Source organism: Orcinus orca, chromosome 13, assembly GCF_937001465.1.
Source record: "Orcinus orca chromosome 13, mOrcOrc1.1, whole genome shotgun sequence".
NCBI lineage: Eukaryota > Metazoa > Chordata > Mammalia > Artiodactyla > Delphinidae > Orcinus > Orcinus orca.
Genome location: NC_064571.1, coordinates 39,851,171 through 39,876,142, shown reverse-complemented (window position 1 = coordinate 39,876,142; position 24,972 = coordinate 39,851,171). Strand labels below are relative to the sequence as shown.

The 24,972-nt window shown below is 40.4% G+C and overlaps 1 long non-coding RNA gene across 2 annotated transcripts in view; it reads right to left on the bottom strand.

Moving 5' to 3' along the window:
• Positions 1-8,406: 8,406 nt before the first annotated feature.
• Positions 8,407-24,972, bottom strand: part of LOC117196936 (uncharacterized) — a 35,123-nt gene continuing 18,557 nt past the window's right edge. The window contains exon 3 of one of the 2 annotated variants that reach the window (XR_004477372.2): positions 8,407-9,137. This is a non-coding gene — a long non-coding RNA (uncharacterized LOC117196936). Of the gene's footprint in view, positions 9,138-18,028; positions 21,159-24,972 lie in introns of those variants that run through there. The other variant, XR_007470909.1, reaches the window with a different exon arrangement.

Sequence of the window (24,972 nt, the reverse complement as noted above, 5' to 3'; positions counted from 1 at the left end):
TTCGTCCACTGGAGAGAGCTTCTTCTGAGTTATAGTTTATTTTATTTTTATTTATTTATTTTATTTATTTATATTTGGCTGCGTTGGGTCTTCGTTGCTGCATGCAGGCTTTCTCTAGTTGCAGAGAGCAGGGGGGCTACTCTTCGTTGCAATGCACAGGCTTCTCATTGCGGTGGCTTCTATTGTTGCGGAGCACAGGCTCTAGGTGCGCGGGCTTCAGTAGTTGTGGCTCCCGGGCTATAGAGTGCAGGCTCAGTAGTTGTGGCACTGGAGCTTTGTTGCTCCGCAGCATGTAGGATCTTCCTGGACCAGGGATCGAACCCTTGTTCCCTGCACTGGCAGGTGGATTCTTAACCACTGTGCCACCAGGCAAGTCACCCTGAGTTATAACTTAAAAAAAAGAAAAAATCCAAGGGAAGGACTATGGGTGGCTTAGCTTGGGTCAGGTACCCATCCTTAGACCAGCCAACTTGGGTGGTGGGAGCCGGGACATATAAGAGCCTGACTGCTCCTGTGGGAAACCTATGATTGGAGTTTGGGTAGAGAAGTTCCCTTACATAAAGGAGCGTATTGGGCCCCTTGCCATGCTCAGTCGTGGGCTGGAGACTGCCAGGGAAAAGCTCGGCCTCAGCTCAATTACTGCAGCATATCCCTACGGTGCTGCAAATTGAGACTGTCAGTTAACTGCTCCTTGCAGCTCATCACTAAGTTCTTTCTTGAAGGGACATTTGAACAGCACACCTATCCGTTGTTGCCGTGGTTCATGCTTTGTGCCGCACAGGCTTACTTCTCTGCACAGGTTCAGGGAGCAGCTCCTTCATGCTTCTCCATCCTGTGGCGTCTGAGCTTTATTTAATCATACCCTTCTCAGGCTGGGATTGCTACACCTGTCCACTCAAGGTTGCAGTTCGATGATAAATTGCTAAGAGGCACCCACGTGGGTCTCTTGAGTTCCACACATAGTCCTCCTTTCTCCCATTGTATAACAGGAGCCCTGCCTTCACTTGCTGATCAGGGACAATGACCACTGCCAGTATGGTGACTCTTCTTCCTGCCTGTTGGTCCTTAGACACAGGAATCCAAAGTGCCCAGGCAGCAGCCATAGTTTGTCATTCACTGTGTTCAATGGCAAGAGTGTACTTCCTGACTAGGCCCTCCAACCCTGAAGAGTCCAGAGTTGCTGTAAGGGGTAACACAAAGTCCTCCAGTGAGGTGATGGTGAGTGGAGTCACTCCTGCTTCCACTTCTTGGTTCCTAGGCACATATTTTCCTCCTACTGGGGACACAGCACCATATAGAGGGCTCTGATTCAGTGCATATACTGCATCCAGGAGCAGTGCCCGATCCTTAAGAGTCTTGCCTCTAAGACGGCATTTCAGCTATGCTTTCAGCAGGTCATTCCATCACTCTATCAGGTCAGCATCTTCTGATGCTGCAGCGAATCTCAAGATCCTGGCCCTACACCCATACCTCCTTTGTTGAGAACAGGGTCTCCTGGTCATATCCTATGTTGTGTGGGATTCTATGCCTGTGGACCAAATACTCTGTAAGCCCCTGGAAACCTGCATAGTGGCAATGGCTGCAGCTCTGAGGTTAGGAAAAGCAAATCCATATTCAAATAAATGTCCATTTATGTGAGAATGAATCTCTGTCTTCCGGGATGCAAGGGGCCCAATTATTCTACTTATTACTGGTGGGCCTCCTCAAGGAACAGAGCCATATAAGGGGCTGGGCACTGGTCTCTGACAGGTTGCATATTCAAAGGCAGTAATTGCAAGGCCAGCTTTGATATGTGGGAGTCCATGCCATTGGGCCCATGCATAGCTTCTGTCTCTGCCACCGTGGCCACTCCATTCATGTGCCCATTGTGCCAGTTCCAGTGACAAAACTTGCACCCACAATTGCACTGACCTGACTGTAACAAGATTGGCCTTTTCCCTCCTCCTTTAGCTGGTCATACTGGATGCACCCTGTGCCATAGGTGTGAGCTGAGGGAGGAACACTATTGCTCTTATCAGGTCCAGTATGTCCCAGTCAACTTATGTGGGGATTTAACAGTAACTATCAATCTGGCAGCCAGAAGAGGAGGTGGCACAGCTCCTGAGGGGGTATCTGTTGCCTTGAGGAGTGGCCTGTGCAGTGTTGTCCTACACAGCGAGGGGTGGGCCACCTCTGTAAATTCTGGGGGTTCAGGGGAGTCTGCCGAAGCACTATCTTTGAGGGTATCCACTGAGATATTCCCATCCCATGTTTCAGGGTCCCAGGTTTTCTCAACCAGGGAATAACAGACCTGCCCTGTCTGAGCAGTCAACTGTTTGGGGGGCTCCTAGCTATCAGACCCTGAGTTTACTCCTGTGTTGTGCTAACTCTTCTACTTTGTAAGCTACTAAAGAGACCTTCTGGCTCTTGTATTTAGCCATAACTATTTGTTAATTGCCCTCCATTTCCAATTATTCCTCTGTAGGATGTCAATGCAACTTTTTAATGCCCAGCCAATTCCATTATCCTTATGCCTGATCACAGGCATTTAAAAAGGTTTGCATCATCTCACCAGCCAGGGCATTCAGCACTAGGATGTCACTCTCAAGTCACTACTGGTGATATTTTTAGCAACTGGGCTACCACTGGTGGCTGAGACTATCCATGTCCACATACCACTTGGAAGGGATCCTCCTTAACAGAAGGGAGGTATGTGGTCCAGTCTTCAAACTGAGCTTGTCATTTCAGTCCACTTCCAGTACCATTTGTGTTGGTGGTTCCTCTGGGCAGCAGATATCAAGGCAGAGTTAGAAATGCAAGAGATTTATTGCTGGTAACATCTATTAAAGGACAAAAGGGGAAAGGAGCAGGAGTAGTCAGGGTAGAATTTTAGACCGTGATACAGGTCTGACACATGGGAAAGGAGAGGGGAAAGGAAGTACTGAGTAGGAAGAGCCTTAGACTGAGGTGTAGCTCTGACAAAATCTTGGCCAGCCAACAGAGGGGGCCAATGTTGGGCAGAAATGTCCAGGTACTAGTAGCTATACCACGCTTAGTCACTGGCTGAGAGCTTCCTGGGAAGAAGGTGGTCACGGTGTGTAGTAACTAGAGGACAGAAGAGGGCTTCTGAGATTTTGGTAATGATCTGTTTCTTAGTCTGGGTTTCATGTGTGTGGTCATTTTATAAAATTTTATCAAGCTCAGTTTTGATCTGTGAACTTTTATGAATATATGCTGTATTTCTATTTTTAAAAAGTCTTAGGTTTTTCTTAGGAAACCTAAGTTTCCATCAGTGAAGGACCTGCTAAATAAATCATAGGACAGTCATACAATGGAATACAATGAAATGGTTTAAAAATAATGATGAAAACCTATATTTAATGGCACTAGAGTATGTTCACGATATAGCATTTTTAAATTTAAAGAAGTGACACAAAAATATGTTCAATATGATTCCTTTTACCAAAAATGTAATAAGGCATGTTTTTACACTTAGAAAAAGGATTATGAGTATTTTCCATAAAATATTAATAGTGGTTATCTTTGAACAGTATATTAATAATTATTATTTTCTTTATCTTTTTAATGTAGTTTCTAAATTTTTCTAATGAAAATTTAATACTTTTTTAGTCCAAACTCTTCCCCAAAAACTATTTAAAAATAAATAAATTGGTCTATGTTTTAAAATAAGTAATCACTCTATCATTCAATGTTCACACTGAGCATCTACAAAGAGCAGAACTTTGTGCTAGGTCTTTACAGGGATTTTTTTTAAAAAGAGCCTAAGAGGATAAACTTTGGGAGTTTATCCTCTTCTTGGAGACATGACAGACACACATAGAATTAGAGAATTAGTTTATAGTCAATAGCCAGGTTATGAGATCCTTTAGGGTAGGGAATCAAAGCTTATTCATGTATGTACACCCAGGGTCTTTTGCATTGCCTGGAATATATCAGAGTTCCATAGGTATTATTCAACCAAATGAAGAAATTAACTAATGAATAATAAATTAACTTTAAAAATGAATGTTGGATGAGGATAAGGCATTTGGGACTAGGGAGTAGTATGAGATGGCTACAGAATTGGCAATGTCATTCATAATGTTATAATCATGTTTCAGCTACAGTCTATAAGGTGATGACTCCTGCATCCTTACCTCCTTCCCTTACCTCTTTCATGAGTTGTAGACAAACATTTATAACAGCAAACCTAATGTTGACAACTGGATGTTCCAAAGGCACCTGCAATGTTTGAGGTTGAACTCATTTTCTCACTAACCCTGTTCCTCCTCTCCTGCTGCTAATGCCACTCAGACCAGAATCGTAGAAGTCATCTTGGACTTCATCCTCTCCCTCAGTCTTCACATTCAGTTTGTTAATAAAATGTTGTTATTTCTATTTCTTGAATAATTTTAGAACTTGGATTTTCCTCCCCTCTGGTTTCTTCCCTCTGGCCATTCTTCCTTACTATCTATCTTCTTTGTCATTGTTAAGTTGATTTTTCTAAAATGCAAATTTAATCATGCTTCTCTCTTCCTTAGGGTTGTCTAATAGCTCTTTGCTGCTGTAGGATAAAACCCGTATTCCTTGGTTAACCTGGCTTACAACGTCTTCCACATCAGGTCCTGTCTACCTCACATATCTCCCCACAAGGCTGGGGGATCCTGGTGGTGGGGATTATATTCTCTTCATCTTCATCATTCCATGCCTAACACAGTTTTAAGAATCCAATAAAGTTTTCCTAAATGAGTGAATGAAGAGATAAGACCTGAAATAGGCTTTGAAGTTTAGGCTGAGTGGATAAAATATAGATAGAGGATCTAATCTGGATCCTTCAAACAATTATTGGGCTACTAAGTTGAGCTTATTGATCAAAGAGATTTCGTCATTAATTTTTGTATCTCCATAACCTTCCAATGCTTAGCACATAATAGGTATTCAATAAATATTGGATTAACTAATAAATAAACTGATGAATGGCATTATGTATTTAGCCAAGTGAGCATTTCTTTTGGGAAATGTAATGCTCAATTAACTACAGAGCAACTTATTTGGGGAAGAGATGAAAACTCCATTAATTCTTTGTGACAAGGCTACTATGCTGGCCACATACCTGAGCAAACAGACCAGGCCTGAAGAGCACAAATTTTATTGACCAGAATAGGGACCTGCTGTTGGAGAGGACACCTGTCTTCCTGAGGTCAGCAACTCCAGCATTAGATTTAATAACTGTAACCAGATCTGGCTACAGGTGCTGCCAGAACAGGGATATCCCAAGGTGTTGTTACTGGATGCTAATTTTGAATAAATACCTCCTGGAGGCTTTAAGTCTTTCAAAATGAAGACTATATGCTCTAAGAAGTCATAAATATTATTGGACTTTCCATTTTAAGTAGATCATTAAACTCATATTTTTTATAGTTGGGACATGTAATGGACATGCTGACATTTTAATACTTATATTGAGGTTTAGAAGTCAAATATTTTACAAGGCCCTGGGAACTCATTTGCAAAATAGTGTGTTATGAAAAGTGACCCTGCTGCAATATGATCACTCCCTTCGGAGAACCTGCAAGTAAATTTAGTTAGTTAAAGCTTCTGCCAGCATGATTCTAGCCCAGAAAATAACAAGGATATCTTCAGTTGCCAGTTGCTCTTATCTGCTGCTTCTCCTGCTGCCTAATTTGGAGAAACTCCATTTTGCTACAGGTTCAAGTCTCTGGGTTATCTTACACCTGGACTTTTTTTCTCCATCTGTTTGTTTCTCTCAAGCTTTCGAGGAAACTCAGCGGTCCATGATATAGTGCCTTTTACTCACAATACAACAGGGTAAGCTGGTTAAAATACCAATAGTCAAGACTTTGTAATGCTTTTTTTTCCCTTGACAGGAAGGGTATTAATCGACCTTATTAGTTAAGTGAAGAGATTAAAATTTAATAATAACCTTGGCTAATCTTCCATCATTAAGTTGGAATGCGGCTGAATGCTTTCTACTGTCATGCCAACATGAAATGGCTTTTCTTGCTTCCAGTTTAACTAGCTAGTAACTTCAACAAATAAAGCTTAAATCTTAAACTGAGATGGTTTCCTTTTGGCCCTCTGGGGCAGAAAATGGAGAAACAAAAAGGAAGGCCAACTTATTCATCCTGGTCACCAAGAGGCTTGGAGCTTTAGGGAAAGATTTCCCCAGAAATGATAGGATGTCATTTACAGTTCTCTAAAAAATTATTAATTTTTCAAAGGCAATTTGATTTTTAATGCTTCTGCAATCTCAGTGTAGTGGTTTTTTATAGCCCTGAGCTATGTGTTTAAACACACATCAAAATGTCAAAGTGGACCTCTATACATCACCCCTTCCTGCTGTTTTAAAAATGGTTTCTTTAATTATTTTCAGAGCTACAACTTCGTTTGAAAACAATTTGAAATGCCTCTGAGTAGTTACAAGCAAAGCTGCTCACCTGGTACCCTCTCAACATTAGGCAGGAGCAAATGCAGGCTTGTTAGAGTTTGGCACCTATGAATATTCATGAGGGACAAGGTATCCTAGTGGTGAAAAGCACAAGCTCTGGAATCTGATAAGCTGGGTTTGAGTCCTGGGTCCACTGCTCACTAGTTATGAGACTTGTGCAAGTTACTTAAACTGTCATTGGTTAAAAGGGAACAATAATAGCCTCTACTGAGCGTAACACAGTGCCTGGCACAATAGCAAGTGCTTGGTAAATCTTATTAGCAAAAATAATACTAATAAACAGCAGCAGCAGAAAAACATTATACCTACAAGATTTTGCACTAAGTTCTGAGGATACAACAATGTGTAAGATACATGTTCCATCCTTCCCAGGCTGATTGGAGAGGAAACGATACATATACACATATGTTTATTTAGACATATATAATAAGTTGAGATTCACAGCTATGAGTGGGTGAAGGGAAGGTTTGTTGAGGAAGAAAGACAGGAGCTTTGCCTTGGAGGAAGGGCAGGATCCAGACATGCTGACTACAAGACTGGGCACATTCTCAAGGCTGTCACAGTTGCATAATTGCCTCTTCTTGTCAATCTCCTTGAGCATCTCAGGTACCTCAAAGGCTAAGAATTCATGGGGCAGGGAGGTAGGGGGACTTAAAAGGTCTTTGGCTGTTTTTGTTTTTTTTTTAAACTGAATATTTTCAGTTTGGTCATTTGAAAACAAAGATTTGTTGCTAGTTTAAAAAATACTTATTTTCCTTAAGTAAAGGAAATATTTTGTAGAATGAAGAACGGAAATAATCCTCTCCCACAACAAAATAAAATATTATTTATGCTTTTTTTGGTAGTAAAAATATTATACTTGCCTACCTTTCTTTGGAGGTAACATAAACAGATATGATACTTGGCCCTGAGATACAATAAAAACTCTGGACTATCCAAGTTTATATACAGTTTAATAAATAATGCTTAAGGAAAAGTGTGTGGCCCAATTTAGTCCAGGGGAAATATGATAGTGACTTTGATGAGAGTGACGGCAACGAAAAGGGGGGAGAAGTGTATAGATTCAAGATCTTTATAGACAGCCTATTTCAGGCATGACATATTGTAAGGAGAACAAGCTAGTAAGTAATATTTTCCAAAAGACTGTTCTCTGGAGACAATAAAGGTATTTGGTGCTCTATTATAACCAGAAACTTTATCAAAAGATAGTTAAAAAAAAAAATCCCAAACACTGACATGCTACTTGTAGAACTACTAGAATGTCTGCCTTGGAACCGTACTCATTCATTTATTCTTTTATTCCTTAAAAAAATTAATTTATTATGTTTTCTTCTATGTGCCATGCAGTATGTGTTAGGTACCACATATATGGTTGTGAATAAAACAGATATGTTTCCTTCTCTCATGGAGCGGGAAGAAGACAGACAATAAAATATCACTGTATAATTATACATTCATCCTTTTACTCCAAGAACTAATTCTTTAGCACATATTACGTGTCGGGGAATATTTTGGGTTCTGGAGATATAATGATGAGCAAAAATAGACTGGTTCCTGCCTTCATGGAGCCTACATTCTGAGGGGAGGGGCAACTTAAAGAGTTACACTAAAGATGGTAAAGTTTTAACTATGTAAGAGCTATGAAGGGATATAGAATAAGGGAAATCTGACCTCACAAGGAGGAAGTGAAGAATGGATGGAGGGACTTCCCTGGTGGCACAGTGGATAGGAATCCATCTGCCAATGCAGGGAACATGGGTTCGATCCCTGGTCCGGGAAGATCCCACATGCCGCAGAGCAACTAAGCCCATGTGCCACAACTACTGAGCCTGCGCTCTAGAGCCCGTGAGCCACAACTACTGAGCCCGTGCTCTGCAACAAGAGAAGCCCACGCACCTAGAGTCCGTGCACCACAACAAGAGAAGCCACCGCAAGGAGAAGCCCACGCACCGCAACGAAGAGTAGCCCCCACTCGCCACCACTAGAGAAAGCCTGTGCACAGCAATGAAGACCCAATGCAGTGAAAAATAAACAAAATTAAACCTTAAAAAAAAAAAAAGATGGAGAACTGAAGGGTGAGGAAGAGTTAGCTGGCAAAAGGAGGGAGGGCAGAGCATTCCAGAAAGAGGGAAAGGCATGTTGCTGAGGCCGTGGTATGTCATAGAGGCTGAAAGATGGTAAGTTTGGCTAGAAGAGGAAGATTAACCCATGAAGGAGACAGAGAGGGGGCAGCTGGAGGTGAAGGAGCAAACCCATAGAAGCCATGGGAAGACTGTTTCAAAAAGGAAGTCACAGAGTCAAATGCTGCTGGGAGGTTAAGTAACATGAGAACTGAAAGTGTCCCCTGGATTTCACAACATGCAGGTCATTGGTGAGCCCAGTGGAATGATGGGCCAGAAGCCAGAATGGAATGGTTTGAGAATGAGTCAAAGGTGAGGAAACATAGGGAGCAAGGTTATAGTTTAGGAATCACATTTGGTCACATGTAATGGAACCTGATGACAGTAGCTTAACTAAATAGAGTTATTTTTCTCACATAACAAAAATGACAAAGGGTGACATTCAGGCTGGTGCAGTGCTCCATGATGTCATCAATATCCTAGAACCCTTCTTTCTGCTCTGTCATCCTCAATATGGGCTTTTTTTTTTCCATTGTGAATACAAGTGGCTGCTCACTCTCAAGCCAGTGCTACAGACAGAAGGAAGAAAGAAACATCAAAGGGAAAGGTCTGGTGTCTATACCAGGAAAGCAAGCATTTTCTATAAATCCTCAGCTGACTTCAGCTTACATGTTATATGTCAGAGTTGTGTCATGTGGCCACTCCTAGCTGCAAGGGAGGCTAGGAAATGTAACTCTTTAGCTTGACCCATTGCTGCCCTAAAAGAATCAGCTTCTGTGGAAGAATGGGAGATGGATATTGAGAAGGCAACCACTGCAGCTACATAGCACGTACAAATCACACGTTCATAAAGTGTGTCCATAAAGGGAAGGAGATAATAAGATGATAGTTGGAGGGGGATGTGGGATTGAGTGACTTTTTTTTTTTTTTTTTTTTTTTTTTGCGTTACGCGGGCCTCTCACTGTTGTGGCCTCTCCCGTCGCGGAGCACAGGCCCCGGACGCGCAGGCCCAGCGGCCACGGCTCACGGGCCCAGCCGCCCCGCGGCACGCGGGACCCTCCCAGACCGGGGCACGAACCCGCGCCCCCTGCATCGGCAGGCGGACCCCCAACCACCGTGCCACCAGGGAAGCCCTTGAGTGACTTTTTTTAAAAAATGGGAATGACTGGAATGTATTTAAAACTTGATGAGAAGGGTCTAATCAAGAGAGAGAGTTTAAATATACGTGAACAAAAAAACTATAATTGACAGTGTAATGTTCCTTAAAAAGAAGGAGGGAATGGAATCTAAATGAGAAGAGGGATTAACATTAAAGAGCAATAAAGATAGGCTCTCTGTTGTAATGACAGGAAGGAGGAAAGTAGGCCTATATATTTTATATTAGGAAATGGGGCTTCTATTTCCTCTATAATGTAGGAGGTGAGGTTTGCTATCACCAACGAGAAAATAGAAGAGAATGATCAGGGTTTTGAGAAGTTTGAGATGTTAAAGTTTGAAATACCTGTTTTAGAGCAAAACTGACTCAAGTATAAAGGGCACAAAGAAACTGCTATTAGGGAATGTTGTTCTCATGTGCCTTTCCTGAGAAATAGGTTAGAGAATGAGCTTCAGACAATCAGAATGAATAGAAAGACATCAACAAAAGGCCTGGTGTTGAGTATTAAATATACAATGACTTACAGAACTACCTACACCCATGCCCATGCTTAGCTGAATATCCTCCCATCCTCATGATTAACATAAACATCATTTATTCAACAAATATTTAGTGAATATCCTCTACATGCTAGATAACTATGCATGTCATGTAGCATGCTAGGAGGGGTTGGGGTGGGTGAGAAATAGAGCCAGGGAGAGGGCAGCAGTGGGAAAGCAATTGTTAGAAATGGTGAATGTTCTCTTTTTAAAAAAAAAAAATTTTTAACATCTTTATTGGAGTATAATTGCTTTACAATGGTGTGTTAGTTTCTGCTTTATAACAAAGTGAATCAGCTATACATATACATATACCTCCATATCTCCTCCCTCTTGTGTCTCTCTCCCACCCTCCCTATCCCACCCCTCTAGGTGGTCACAAAGCACCAAGCTGATCTCCCTGTGCTATGCGGCTGCTTCCCACCAGCTATCTATTTTACATTTGGTAGTGTATACATGTCCATGCCACTCTCTTACTTCGTCCCAGCTTACCCTTCCCCCTCCCCGTGTCCTCAAGTTCATTCTCTACGTCTGCATCTTTATTCCTGTCCTGCCCCTAGGTTCTTCAGAACCATTTTTTTTTTTTTTTTTTAGATTCCGTGTATATGTGTTAGCATACGGTATTTGTTTTTCTCTTTCTGACTTACTTCTCTCTGTATGACAGACTCTAGGTCCATCCACCTCAATACAAATAACTCAGTTTCATTTCTTTGTATGGCTGAGCAACATTCCATTGTATATATGTGGATGCTCTCTTAACTGCGGAGATGCATAGAAGTCTTAACACTCAGGCCTAGGATGAGTGGCTAAACTCCACCCAGGCCATGGCATGCAAGGGGTGGTCTGATATGAGGGATAAGAAAGGGGTGGTGGCACCTGACTTTGGAAGCTCCAGGCAATTGTCATGGTGCCAGGGGCAGACCTAGAGTCAGATCAATTGGAAATAAGGGCACCTGGAAGAGAGGTCCAGCTGTGAAGCTAGTGGGTGCAAAGTTAGAGGGTGGAATAGGTTTCAAAGTTAGAGGGTGGAATAGGTGCAAAGTTAGAGGGTGGAATAGGTTTCAGCCTGTTTCCTTCTTGGCTGATTTCTCAAAATGCCAGCCTCAGGAGGCTGCAGGAACTTTAATGTTAGATTCCCCCAAAGTAAAGGAGCCTGAAAGACTGATGCAAGAAAATTTCATCTGAATAATGCTGTCCATGTCAAGAGCTAGGCTACCCTGCGTACGTATCTATCTTAGAATGCCTACTGCAGTAGGATATTACCTATTTCTGCATTCTACTTACCACTATGGATATTTCTATATTCTACTTATCACTATGGAGGGAATATATCATACTCAATGGGGCAGACAGTAATAATAACCACCGTTTATTGCACATACTGTCAATATATGTCAGACACTGTTCTAGATACATAATGGGCTGTATTTCATTTTATCCTTACAACAACCCTCTCAGTTAGCTATTACTGTTCCCATTTACAGAAGACGAAGCTGAGCCTGGTCCAATGAGTTTAAATTATTTTGCCCAAGATCACACGACTATAAATGGCCAAGCCAGGATTCTAGCCCATGTGTGACTCCAAACCTACCATTATGTCACGCTGTTCTAGTATGGTGTTGAACCCTTAATGAATGTCACTTAAATGACGATTGAATTGGGCTGCTTCCTTAGTAAGCAAAACTGGGATCACAGCCCATTTCTCAGGATCTGTTGCTAGAAATCACAAGACCATACTGCCCTCTATCAGCTTCAGTGACATCGGCCACTGGTAATTTTCAGAATGAATAAGAATATCTGACATTTATATTGTGATATATACTTACAAAAACATTTTACTCAACCTTACCACGTATATTATGAGCACTGAAACCAACACGCTTATACACACAAAAATGAATGAAAAATTTTTAATGAATATGAATTCAATTTGTGGTAAAGTCTAGTTATACTCATTGTAGCATTCACTCTTCCATAACCTGCCACTTAAAGCTTTATTTTTACTTCTAGAGAAGTAAAAAAAAAGTGATTTAGGTTTTTCTAACTTTTGTCTGTTTCCTTTTCACTTATTTAATGGAAAATTTCAAAGATCTACAAAAGTAGAGAAAACAGAACCTCCAAGTATAACTCAGCTTCAACAATGATTATTTTTCCAGCAAGTATGATGACATGATTTCTGACAGAGTTATCTTTTAAATCCTTTCTGATTTAATTACTACTTCATTCAGATAATATCTTGGTCTTTCCATATTAATGGTATAATTGCTACCTTATACTAATTAATCATGGCTGATATAAGGGACTTTTGATATATTGTTAAATGTTATTGTTGGAGTTAGCTCACTATAGCCCACAAAGTATTTCTGTCTTAACCTGAGAATATGATTGTTTTGTGTTTTAAGTTTTGGCTTAGCTTGGCTATGAAAATGAATTTGTTTGGTAACTGTTGGCACTGTTGTGTTGGTCCATGTTTACCACACTGACCATCCAATCTTAACCCTCTTTCTGTTAACACAGAAACTGAGAAAAAAACTTATTCTATGAAAAGATAATCAGAACAGAAAATGCAGCTGCCTGAATAATGTCAGCGTGCATAATGTATTTCACAGCTATTTGTAGTAGGTCCACTCAGAGAGTTATCTGATGCTCATAATCCCCAAAGTTTGATGCCAGTGTGGGCAGGCTGACTTTCCTGGTTCTGATCCTTAGCCAGCCTTCCTCACAATATGACAAAGTGGATCAGGTAAGACAGCATGAATATTTCAACGAAAACCTATCCTCCTACTGGAAAAAACAAATGAAAACAATAACAACAATAAAACTATACTCAACACCTGGAATTCTTGAGAGTGGAGCCTTTATACTGTATTTTTATATAAATATGATAAACATATTTCAAGTTTTTTTCCCAGGAATTTTAAGATTGATGTATTTTTTACTCTTTTAGCTAAAAGACAAATACTTCATTAAGATGTAGATTTATTAGAGAATTTTTCTTATATAAAAATTTCAAGTTAAATTCTGACCCTTTTCCAAGGCCTCAAATGATTTTTAAAATAGATTGATCACATATCTTTTTTTTTTTTCTGTCATTTTTTCTTTCAGCAATAGCGGGATGTCAAATCCCTAATAATCTGAAATTGGTTCAGTGTGATCTAATAGTACTATTTGCTTCCACACCTCTTTTTCTTCTGGTCACTTACTCTAACGTAATTACAATTTTATAGATTCAGATTTAATGAATTGTATTTCAAGCTACCTGGTGAACTATTTGTTTTAACCCATCCAGTTATATAGTTAATAATTTTTAGTATTTTCTTATAATTGCTTCTTTAAGGTAAGAATCTTGACAGTTATTCACCTTCCTAATCAAAACACTGTTTTACATTTTGATATATTCTTAATTAAATGAAAATATTTTCTATTTACAAGAGACACAAAAACAATATGTCAAAGTTAAAAATAAAGGAATGGGGGTGCTTCCCTGGTGGCGCAGTGGTTGAGAGTCCGCCTTCCGATGCTGCTGAGGGGACGCGGGTTCGTGCCCCGGTCCAGGAGGCTCCCACATGCCGCGGAGCGGCTGGGCCCGTGAGCCATGGCCCCTGAGGCTGCGCGTCCGGAGCCTGTGCTCCGCAACGGGAGAGGCCACAACAGTGAAAGGCCCGTGTAACGCAAAAGAATAATAATAATAAATAAATAAATAGAGGAATGGAGAAAGATTCACTAGGAAAATGCTAACAAAAGGTGGATATAACACTTTCATACTCATTATTCTACTTGGATATTATTTGGTATAGCACTGCAGTATTGTAAATATATAACTTTTATGTACTAAGCAGTCTGAAGCAAACAGGTAATAGCGATGACTTCTTAATCCCAATGTATCGTTCTTGCCTACCCCACCCCATTGCCTGCAGGGTCCCCCACAATTCAGTAGGTGCCCAGTGCCAGTTTCTCCAGTGTTTTTATACTCACTCCCAATGAACTCTAGTTACATCCTTTCATGCCACTCTTTCAAAATCTAGCACTGAATAAACCAACTACACTTGCACCTGGAGCTCAACCAACTTCATAGTCAACAACCTTGATCTTCCCCCATGCCCAGTGATATCTCCACTTCAACTTAGCCTCTTGCAAGCCTGTCCATATCAAATTCTATCACAGGCCCAGCTCAGGCTGAATCTCCATCCAATGAGAAGCTTCCCACGGCCCTGGAGGTCTACCCATTCTGTAAAAAACTCCAGGCCTCGACCTCTGGCCTTACAACACAGGGTCTGAGCTTTCTGTCCTCTGTGCATCATTTAAGGGCTGGCCCAACTGTGGTAGTCCTCCTCCTTCCTTTTCTCATCAGCCCAAAACAATTACATTTCCGCCCCTGGGTTTATTCCTTCTAAATACATACTATGCTGAATGTTATACTCTTATTCTGTTCTAGGCACTTGGTCACCAACACTAGTTTAAAAAAAAAAATTCTGTGGGGAGGGACAATATAGGGGTAGGGGATGAAGAGGTATAAACTATTGGTATAAAATAAGCAACAAGGATATATTGTACAATACAGGGAATATAGCCAATGTTTTATAATAACTATAAATGGAGTATAACTTTTAAAAATTGTGAATCACTATATTGTACACCTGTAACTTACATAATATTGTACATCAACTATACTTCAATTAAAAAATAAAATTAATTAATTAAAAAAATTCTGACCATGATCCACAGTAAAAAATATATTTTAGGGATTTCCCTGGTGGCGCAGTGGTTGAGAACCGCCTGCTAATGCAGGGAACACGGGTTCGAGCCCTGGTCCGGGAAGATCCCACATGCCACAGAGCAACTAAGCTCGTGTGCCACAACTACTGAGCCTGTGAGCCTAGAGCCCACGCTCTGCAGCAAAAGAAGCCACCGCAATGAGAAGCCAGTGCACTGCAATGAAGAACAGCCCCCGACTCGCCATGACTAGAGAAAGCCTGCACATAGCAACGAAGACCCAACACAGCCAAAAATAAAAAAATTAATGAATTAAAAAAATATATATTTATATTTTATATTGTGACAAGGTGCATCAAAGTTTTCCCTAAGCAATACTTAGTTCCTTTACCATGTGGCAATGCAATCTGATATTTTCTTTTTTATTCTATTAAAAAAATTCAGCCACTAAATTGATTTCACTAACCACTAATGGGTCAAAACTCTGAGTTTGAAAACCCTTGATCTAAAGAGTCTCCCCACCGCCCCCCACTCCTAACCCCACCCCACCGGCTGCCACAAGACTCTTTTGGCATCTTTTTTTATCAGAACCAGGTCAGGTAACATGAAGGCATATTTAAAACAATCACTGCCTAATTTCCTAGATATTCTAAAGAGGAATTCTCTTCCACTGAAGGACAGCAGTTTCTAGGCTATAAAAGAGGTACTTTTAGTGCTTGGAAATGGTGGAGATTTATTTAAAGCCTTCTAGAAAATATCCATGATCTGAAATCTTATTAAAGAATGCATGATTGAAAGTCAGGCAAACTGGTCCTTGTTTCACTCTGCCATCGAGTGTTAGGAGGTAAATCACTCAGCCTCTCGGAACCAAGGGGTCTCAATCTAGAGAATGATATGTAAATCTGATGACATATAAACCCTATAAATCTAATGATTCATTCACTCATTCATTTGCTCATTCACTTCACAAATGCTTCATTAAGTATGTGCCAGGTAGGCCTCTCACTGCTCATCTGACAATTCAGACTGGGAAGGCCAATGTTATAAATTTATCACACATCACATGTGATCATATGCCAGGGCTCCTTCACATCAAATATATGCTTCATCAGGCACCACAGGGGAATAAGCTGCTTCATACAAGCATATTACCCAAAAAAATGATGATCATTTATATAAAACACTTAATAAAGTCTCTCTAAAATGTCTTAGAGATTATACTGTACCTAATTTCATTTATGGTTTAAAATAGTTAATTCTAATAGTAAGGAGCTTAATTTTAAGACTTACGAATTCTTATACAAGTTTAATTTAAAATGTCAAAAATGTAATATTTGCTCTAATTCCCTCTCTTTTCTTTTTTCTTCCCACTACACTTTTACTCTTTTAGTTTAACTGTCACACCACCAGGTGAGTTGGCACAATCAGTGGTTAAGAGAATTACTGAAAGCCATTCCTACACCAACATAGATAGCAATTGCTTAACTGTACACAAACATGATTATGAACTACATAAAATATCACATAAAACTCAGATTAAATATATCCTCCAACCCTCAATTCAGCATGATCCCAAAAATGTCCATAGCCACTCCAGTGCCCCATGATGTGAGGGTAAGTGTGATGGAGGAGGAGTTGGATTGAAGAGATAGCAGTCTTAACTGATTGTTAATTTTACAAAGACTTATGGTCATGTGAACACATCATCATGGACCCCCACTCCCAAGGCTTTGGAAGGGGCTTGTACAAATGAAAGGGCCTGAAATTTAAGCTTCACTAGGTCATGGTAAACCTGCTTCCACAAGTATCAATCACTGAGTGAAAGTGTGAATATGGTGAGCCAGTTATGAGCCTGACTCTGGGGTTAAATGGGTTGGCGTTTGATTTTTAACTTCACTTTAACTAGTTTGTGACTGTGAGTAAGTTAATTTCTCCGTGCCTCTGTTTTTCAATCTGTGAAAAGGGGATAATATCTTAACACATAGGGCTGTACTGAGATATTGAAAGATATTGACACAATGTGTAAAGCATGTGGTTTGGTGCCTGGCAGATGGATAACACTAATAATACTTCCCTGGCAGTCTAGGGGTTAAGACTTCGCCGTCCAATACAAGGGGTGAGGGTTCGATCCCTGGTTGGGGAGCTAATATCCCACATGCCTCGCGGACAAAAAACCAAAACATAAAACAGAAGCAATATTGTAATTTAATAAAGACTTTAAAAACATGGTCCTCATCAAAAAAAATCTTTTAAAAAAAAGACAATAGTTATACGATGATGATGACTACATTGACTATGATAAGGTGGTCAAAGGATGTTGAAGGGTATAAAGCTTTTTGATTCTATAATAACTGTTTCCCAAACAACTGTGATTTTTTAATTCCTTTGGTTGACTTGGTTTTAGTTTCCAAAGTTTTGCAAGATTCTGCAATAAAAGCTGATGAAAAATGACTTAAGTAATTTTCTCATTTAAACTAAGAAGCAGCATAAACAAAAAGGGCATTAAGGCAGAAAAAAAATGGCAAAACTTCGGGAAATATTTTCATATTCCTGGGATCCAGAGATACGACTAATTTTCATACTACTGTCAAGTTATTCCAAGACCCCTGACTTCCTTCAGCTCCCTCTCTGCTCTGTGGCCTCTTATCAGTCTTAGATCAGCTACAGCTGTTCTTTGCACAATTTTAGCTCTAATTTCCATGAGTTTTCCTATTCCATGCCCCTCTGTAAAATCTTTGTTTGTTTTTGTATAACTAAAGGTTATAGCAGCAGGGAAAAGTTTAGGATGGAAAAAAAATTCTGCCATCCACTTCTTGGCTCCATTTAGGGTCACTCTCTCACTCTTCCGTCAGTTTTACCGGTGTTTGGAAATGTGCTTGTTCATTGATCCAGAGACTCCTCATCCCCCCTCAATCAAAAGTTCTATAGAAGGGAGAGTTGCAGATATATATACACATAACTATATGGAACATCTGCAACAGTCATATATATGTATGTTTGTATATATATATTTTTCAATGTCCCGTGGACAAGCAAGTTTAGTGTTTTGAGAAGCTGAAGAAATGATATTATAGATGTTCTGTCTCTAGAAGCAAAGATGAAAATCTTTGCTTTGGGGAAGAGTTGCCAAAATGGAACCTGCAAAATGCAAATGACAAGCAGGAATCCATCAATTGCTCTTGCAGACACTGTGAAGATAAACTGCAGGCAATTGTAAAGCATCTGAAAGCTTAAAATGTTAAGCCTTTTATTCAGGGAAACAAGTGTTAGCAAGACTATATGCTTTCCAGTAAGAGAGCTGGTTTTGTTTTTTGTTTTTCTGATTGCAACTGTAGACTGGTGTGTCCCTGAAAGTGATGCTTCTTGGAAGATGTGTGCGTGTTTTTGTTAAAGCATTTGCTCATGGGAGATTGTAATGTTAGACCGCAGGCAGGTTACTGTGCAGGTCTGAACTTGTCTTCTCCCCATGCTAGAAAAAAAGCCATGAAAAGGACTTAGAGCGTGTGAAATAATTAGAAAATGTATGTATTGGTCTCTGCCCCTGGTTCCTGGCACAAAGCTCCTAAAACTTGTAATTTTCTAACTGATAGGAGTGTCTTTTGTTCTAATGAGGCAGTGGTTGGTGGGCTCCTGGATGGGAGCTGGTCACCAGCAAGACCAAGCTGTGATTAGAAGCTTGGAACTTTCAGCTCCACCCCCTATCCTCCAGGAAGGGGAGAGAGGCTAGAGACTGAATTAATAATCAGTCTTGCCTATGTGATGAAGCCACCATAGAAATCCCAAAAGTACAGGGAACTTCCAGGTGGCTGGACACATGGAGGATGGAGGTACCAGGAGGGTGGCATGCCTGGCAAGGACATGGAAGCTCTGTGTCCCTTCCCCCATACCTTGCCTTATGCATCTCTTCCATCTGGATATTCATCTGTATCCTTTGTCATATCCTTTTAAAATAAACTGGCAAACATGAGTTAAATATTTCCTTGAGTTGTGAGCCATTGTAGCAAATTATCAAACCCAAGGAGTAGGTTGTGAGATGTATAGCTGATCAGTCAGAAACACAGGTGACAACCTGGGACTTGCAATTGGCATCTGAAGCGGGGGGGGGGGGTGTCTTGTGGGACTGAGACCTTAAACTATGTGATCTGATACTACCTCCAATAGTGTCAGAATTGAGTTAAATTATGGGACACCCAGCTGGTGTGACAGAATTTCTAGATGTGTGGAAAACTAGCACATCTGGTGGCAGAAGTGATGTGAAGTGTGGTAGTAGTGTGAGAGTACGGGAGACACAGGAGGTATTTTTCCCTTACAGAGTGGTTTGGCCCAGTGTATAGACTACACTGCAGGGTAGGGTAGAAGATGTCCTACACATGACATTATTCAAGACTCAGTAATCAGCTTTGGAAATATTCTGTCATCCATGGTGATTGGTTTATCCTGGCCATATGGAGCCAGACCACATCTGAGAATATCTAGAATCTATAAAGAACTCTCAAAACTCAATAATAAGAAAACAAACAACATAAACATTTTAAAAATGGGCAAAAGATTTGAAAAGATACTTCATAGAGAAGCTATAAAGATGGCAAATAAGCACATGAAAAGATATGCTACATCATTAGCCATTAGGAAAATATAAATTAAAATCATAGTGAGATTCCACTACCTTTATTAGAATGGCTAAAATAAAAGGCTGACCATACTAAGTACTAGCAAGGATATGGATCAACTAGAACTTTCATACATTGCTAGTGGGAATGTAAAATGATACAACCACTTTGGAAGACCTGGCAATTTCTTAAAAATTAAATATATACCTACCATCTGACACAGTCATTCTACTTCCAAGTATTCAGCCAAGAGAAATGAAAGCATATGTTCATGCAAAGACTTATATGCAAATGTTCAATGCAGCTTTGTAATAGTTCCAAACTGGAAACAATCCAAATGTCTCTCAACAGCAGAATGGATAAGGAAATTGTAACATATCCATAAAATGGAATACTATTTAGCAAAGAAAAGAAAAAACTACTGATACACACAACATGGATGAATCCCAAAATAACTATGTTGAATGAAAAAAGCCAGACAAAAAGGAGTACATACTGTATGATTCCATTTATAGAAAAATTATAGAAAATGCAAACTAATCTATACTGACAGAAGGCAGACCAATGGTTTCCTGGGGATGGAAGTGAAGGCAGGAACGAGGAATTACAAAGAGGCATGAGGAAATCTTTGAGTGTGATGGGTCTGTTCATTATCTTGATTTGGTGATGGTTTCTCCTGCTATACATAAGTCAAAACTTACCAAATTGTACACTTTAAAAATGTGCCTTTATTGTATGTCAATAACATCTGGCATTAAACCTGCTAAAAATAGCATATTTCCAACTTAACTTTCTTTTTAAAAAATATTTTTGAGGAACATATACATATAGTATAGTATTTACCTTCCTCCTAGCCAGATCCTACAAAAAGCTGTTCCAGTACCACACTATACAGGAGAGTGCAAAGGAGCAGAAGTGGTAGAAAGAGACAGAAGTCAACTGATTGCTATTAAAATATTTACAAATTTTATAAAATCATACACCCATTTGAATATACTGCCAGGGCTTCTTCCAGGGCCTTGGAGGAGGCCCATGCAAGTGACGGACTGATGGAGATGAAAAGTAACTCCTAAACACTCCTTGGATTTGTGGGAGGTGGGGAGGAAAGTGTGGATCCAGCAGAGGAACAGACTTCCCAACTCCAGAGGCTCAGAGCTGCAGTTTGGATATTAAGCTGCGTGGCCTTGTTCTGAGGTCACAAGCTAGTAAGGCCTGAGGACGTATCAATTACTCAAGGAATGAGGCAAGTTTTGAAAGGTCAGTGGCACCATCCTCTGGAGTTTATGGATGATCACCCAGCACAGACCTGCATAATTGCCCAGGAGATATACCAGTGTGCTTAGACACAGGAGTGTAAGACAAGACTTGCAGATTCTATTACTATGCTGCTTCGGCTACTATTTGCTGATTTGTGACGTGTGGCAGTGATATAATCTCTGGGTGTCTATTTCAACACTAGTAAAACAGAATAACAAGAATTACCTATTTGTGGAGTATACTGAGATCTTCCCATGGAAATAATTTTTATCCTTGTTCTGAAATCTGGCTGATCTCTTCTAATATCTAAAATTGCTTTTGCAATTGGAAGAAAGAGAAATAGTGAAGCGAAAGAGAATTAGATAGCCTAGGCAGATGACCCTAGGTGGGGCAGCACTCCTGCACTGGGCTGGGGCTGCTAACATCTTCCCCTCACTCTAAGGAGCCACACTGAGCCTTAGAAGGAGACTGTGCTGGTGAAGGGTCCGAAAACTTAAGCCTTATTTGCTTAAATCCACCTCTACCTAGAAGCTTTCTGTTACATTTTCCCCCCAATTTTTTGAAGTTACCATTTATTGGGCACTTAACTTTGTGCCAGCCATATATATGCTTGTCAAATTTTCTCAACCTTGTCGATATATTGGGTTGGCTAAAAAGTTTGTTCGGGTTTTTCTGTAAGATGTTATGGAAAAATCCTAACGAACTTTTTGGCCAACCCACTATTTGAATCACCTGGGAAGCCTGTATTTTATTTTTTTTTAATTTATTTTTAAAAATTGGGGTATGGTTACTCTACAATGTTGTGTTAGTTTCTGCTGTACAACAAAGTGAATCAGGTGTATGTATACATATATCCCCTCCCTCTTGGACCTCCCTCCCCCCACTCCAATCCCACCCATCTAGGTCACCACAGAGCACTGAGCTGAGCTCCCTGTGCTATACAGCAGGTTCCCACTATCTATTTTACACATGGTAATGAATATATCTCAATCCCAATCTCCCAGTTCATCCTACTCCCCTTCCCCTCCCCACCATGTCCACACATCTGTTCTCTATGTCTGCATCTCTATTCCTGCCCTGAAAATAGGTTCATCTGTACCATTTTTCTAGATTCCACATATATACATTAAAATATGATATTTGTTTTTCTTTCTGACTTACTTCACTCTGTATGACAGACTCTAGGTCCACCCACGTCTCTACAAATGACCCAATTTCATTCTTTTTTATGTCTGAGTAATATTCCATTGTATGTATGAGCCACATCTTCTTTACCCATTTATCTGTCGATGGACATTTAGATTGCTTCCATGTCCTGGCTATTGTAAATAGTGCTGCAATGAACACTGGTGCATGTGTCTTTTTGAATTATGGTTTTCTTTGGATACATGCCCAATAGTGGGATTGCTGGGTCATATGGTAGTTCTATTTTTAGTTTTTTTTTTTTTTTTTTTTTGCGGTACGCGGGCCTCTCACTGCTGTGGCCTCTCCCGTCGCGGAACACAGGCTCCGGACGCGCAGGCTCAGCGGCCATGGCTCACGGGCCCAGCCGCTCCGCGGCACGCGGGCTCTTCCCGGACCGGGGCACGAACCCGTGTCCCCTGCATTAGCTGGCGGACTCTCAACCACTGCGCCACCAGGGAAGCCCTATTTTTAGTTTTTTAAGGAGCCTCCATACTGTTCTCCATAGTGGCTGTATCAATTTACATTCCTACCAACAGTGCAAGAGGGTTCCCTTTTCTCCACACCCTCTCCAGCATTTATTGTTTGTAGATGTTTTTTTTTTTTTTTTTTTTTTTTTTTTTTTTTTTTGGCTGTACGCGGGCCTCTCACTGTTGTGGCCTCTGCCGTTGCGGAGCACAGGCTCCAGACGCACAGGCTCCGCGGCATGTGGGATCTTCCCGGACCGGGACACGAGCCCATGTCCCCTGCATCGGCAGGCGGACTCTCAACCACTGCGCCACCAGGGAAGCCCTGTTTGTAGATTTTTTGATGATGGCCATTCTGACCGGTGTGAGGTGATACCTCATTGTAGTTTTGATCTGCATTTCTCTAATAATTAGTGATGTTGAGCATCTTTTCATGTGCCTCTTGGCCATCTGTATGTCTTCTTTGTAGAAATGTCTATTTAGGTCTTGGGAAGCTTTTAAAATATACCAACCTGGAGGGCTTCCCTGGTGGCGCAGTGGTTGAGAGTCCGCCTGCCGATGCAGGGGACACGGGTTCGTGCCCCGGTCTGGGAAGATCCCACATGCTGCAGAGCGGCTAGGCCCGTGAGCCATGGCTGCTAAGCCTGCGCGTCTGGAGCCTGTGCTCCACAACAGGAGAGGCCACAACAGTGAGAGGCCCGTGTACCGAAAAAAAAAAAAAAAAAAAAAAAAAAAATATATATATGTATATATATATACACCAACCTGGAACCAATTGAAACCAGATCTCTAGGGGTGGGGCTTGAGCATCTATAGTTTTTAAAAGCCCCCTGGATTCTAACATGCAACCAGGGTTGAAACTCTTGGCACACCATGCTACTTTACGTATTTTAACTTCTTAAATCCTTATACAAACCTGAGAGGTAGGTCTGATTATCCTTATGTGTAAATAAACTGAGGTTCAGAGAGGCTAAATATATTTCTCAAGATCAAATCTCAGAGTCATAATTCAAACCCAGATGGGTATGACATCACAGAACATTTTGCTATACCAGTTCCCATCTTTATATGCCTCTATGAGAAAGAACCACCTTTTAATCCAAACTTTTGCAATTGGCAAAATATGGTGATGCATAAAATATCATGTAATTATTTTCATAGCAAATGTGACTTTCTTAACTCTAACCCTATAAGAAACAATAGAGTAAAGCCATATTCCAGAGTTTAGTTCTGAGTTGGTAAAGTCCCTTATGGCCAAAAAAATTTCTGATTATATTTTTTGAAGGGAAGCTTGTTGGTGATGAAAATCTTAAGTACCATCTAGAATTGGAATGGGTCCTATTTGGTGTGGTGTTGGAGGTCTAGGATACAAGGTCATTAGGAGTAATCCAGAATACACTGTACCTCAAGCCTACCCAGTCTCCCCCTCACATTAGTTCCTAAATCCTACATCTTCCTTTTTCTTGGATTCATCGTTCATTTGCTAGGGTACATCCCCAAATAATTATTTCAGTGAAGGTCTGGGGGGCGAGGGGTAAAATTTCTGAATCTTTGGGTATGCGAAAATATTTTGTACTCTCACTTGAAAGCTAGTTTTTCTCAGTATCGTTTTTCCTCAGATCTTAGAAGATATTGTTACGTTGTCTTCCAGCAGTGTTGCCAGTGAGGAATCTGATGCCACACGGATTCTCATTGCTTTGAGCTTAACCTGTTTATTCCTTTGTAAGCCTTTAGGACTTTATCTTTATCCCTAGTGTTCTAAAATTTCACCATGACGAGTCTAAGTGTTGGTTCTGTTTCATTCATCTTGGTTAACATTTTCAATTTAAAGACTTGCATCTTTCTTAAACTCTGAGAAATACACTTTTATCATTATTTTTTCCTCTGCATTCTCTTTCTCTCTTCCTAGTGCCTCTATTACATAAATATTGAAACTTCTAGATCTATTAACTTTTCTTTGTCTTTTGAAATGAATAAGGAAAAGTTCCTCAGCCTCTATCTTCCACTCAATTTATTCTTCAACTATCTCTCTTCTATTAACAGATCATCTATAAACCCGCTTTCCTTGAGTGTTTAGTCCTTCTGTTTGTTGAGTTCAGTGCTTTTCTTATATGCGGTTGGTTTTTTACAAAATTTTGATGATTCTTACATCTGTTTATCTTTGTATCTGTTAATCCTTAGTTTCCTGCTCAATAAATTCAATATATGTTATACTAGCTTGCCTTTTCTTAACTAAAGGGAAGGGATATGCTACTAGGAAGAGTGTCTTAATGACTTCTCTTCTGAGGTCAGGAGCTCTCGGTGGTCAGGAGCTAGCTGAGGCAGCATGGCCCTCTCTCTCTGGCTTCAGTGTCCACAATTCTTCTTTAACCAATGAATAAGCATTGCTGCCACTTGCTGTTTAGTGGAGGAGTGGGAGACAGTTGGTGGTCAACCAGCCTAGTTACTTCTTTTACGTCCCCTCAGTTAATAACTTTTAT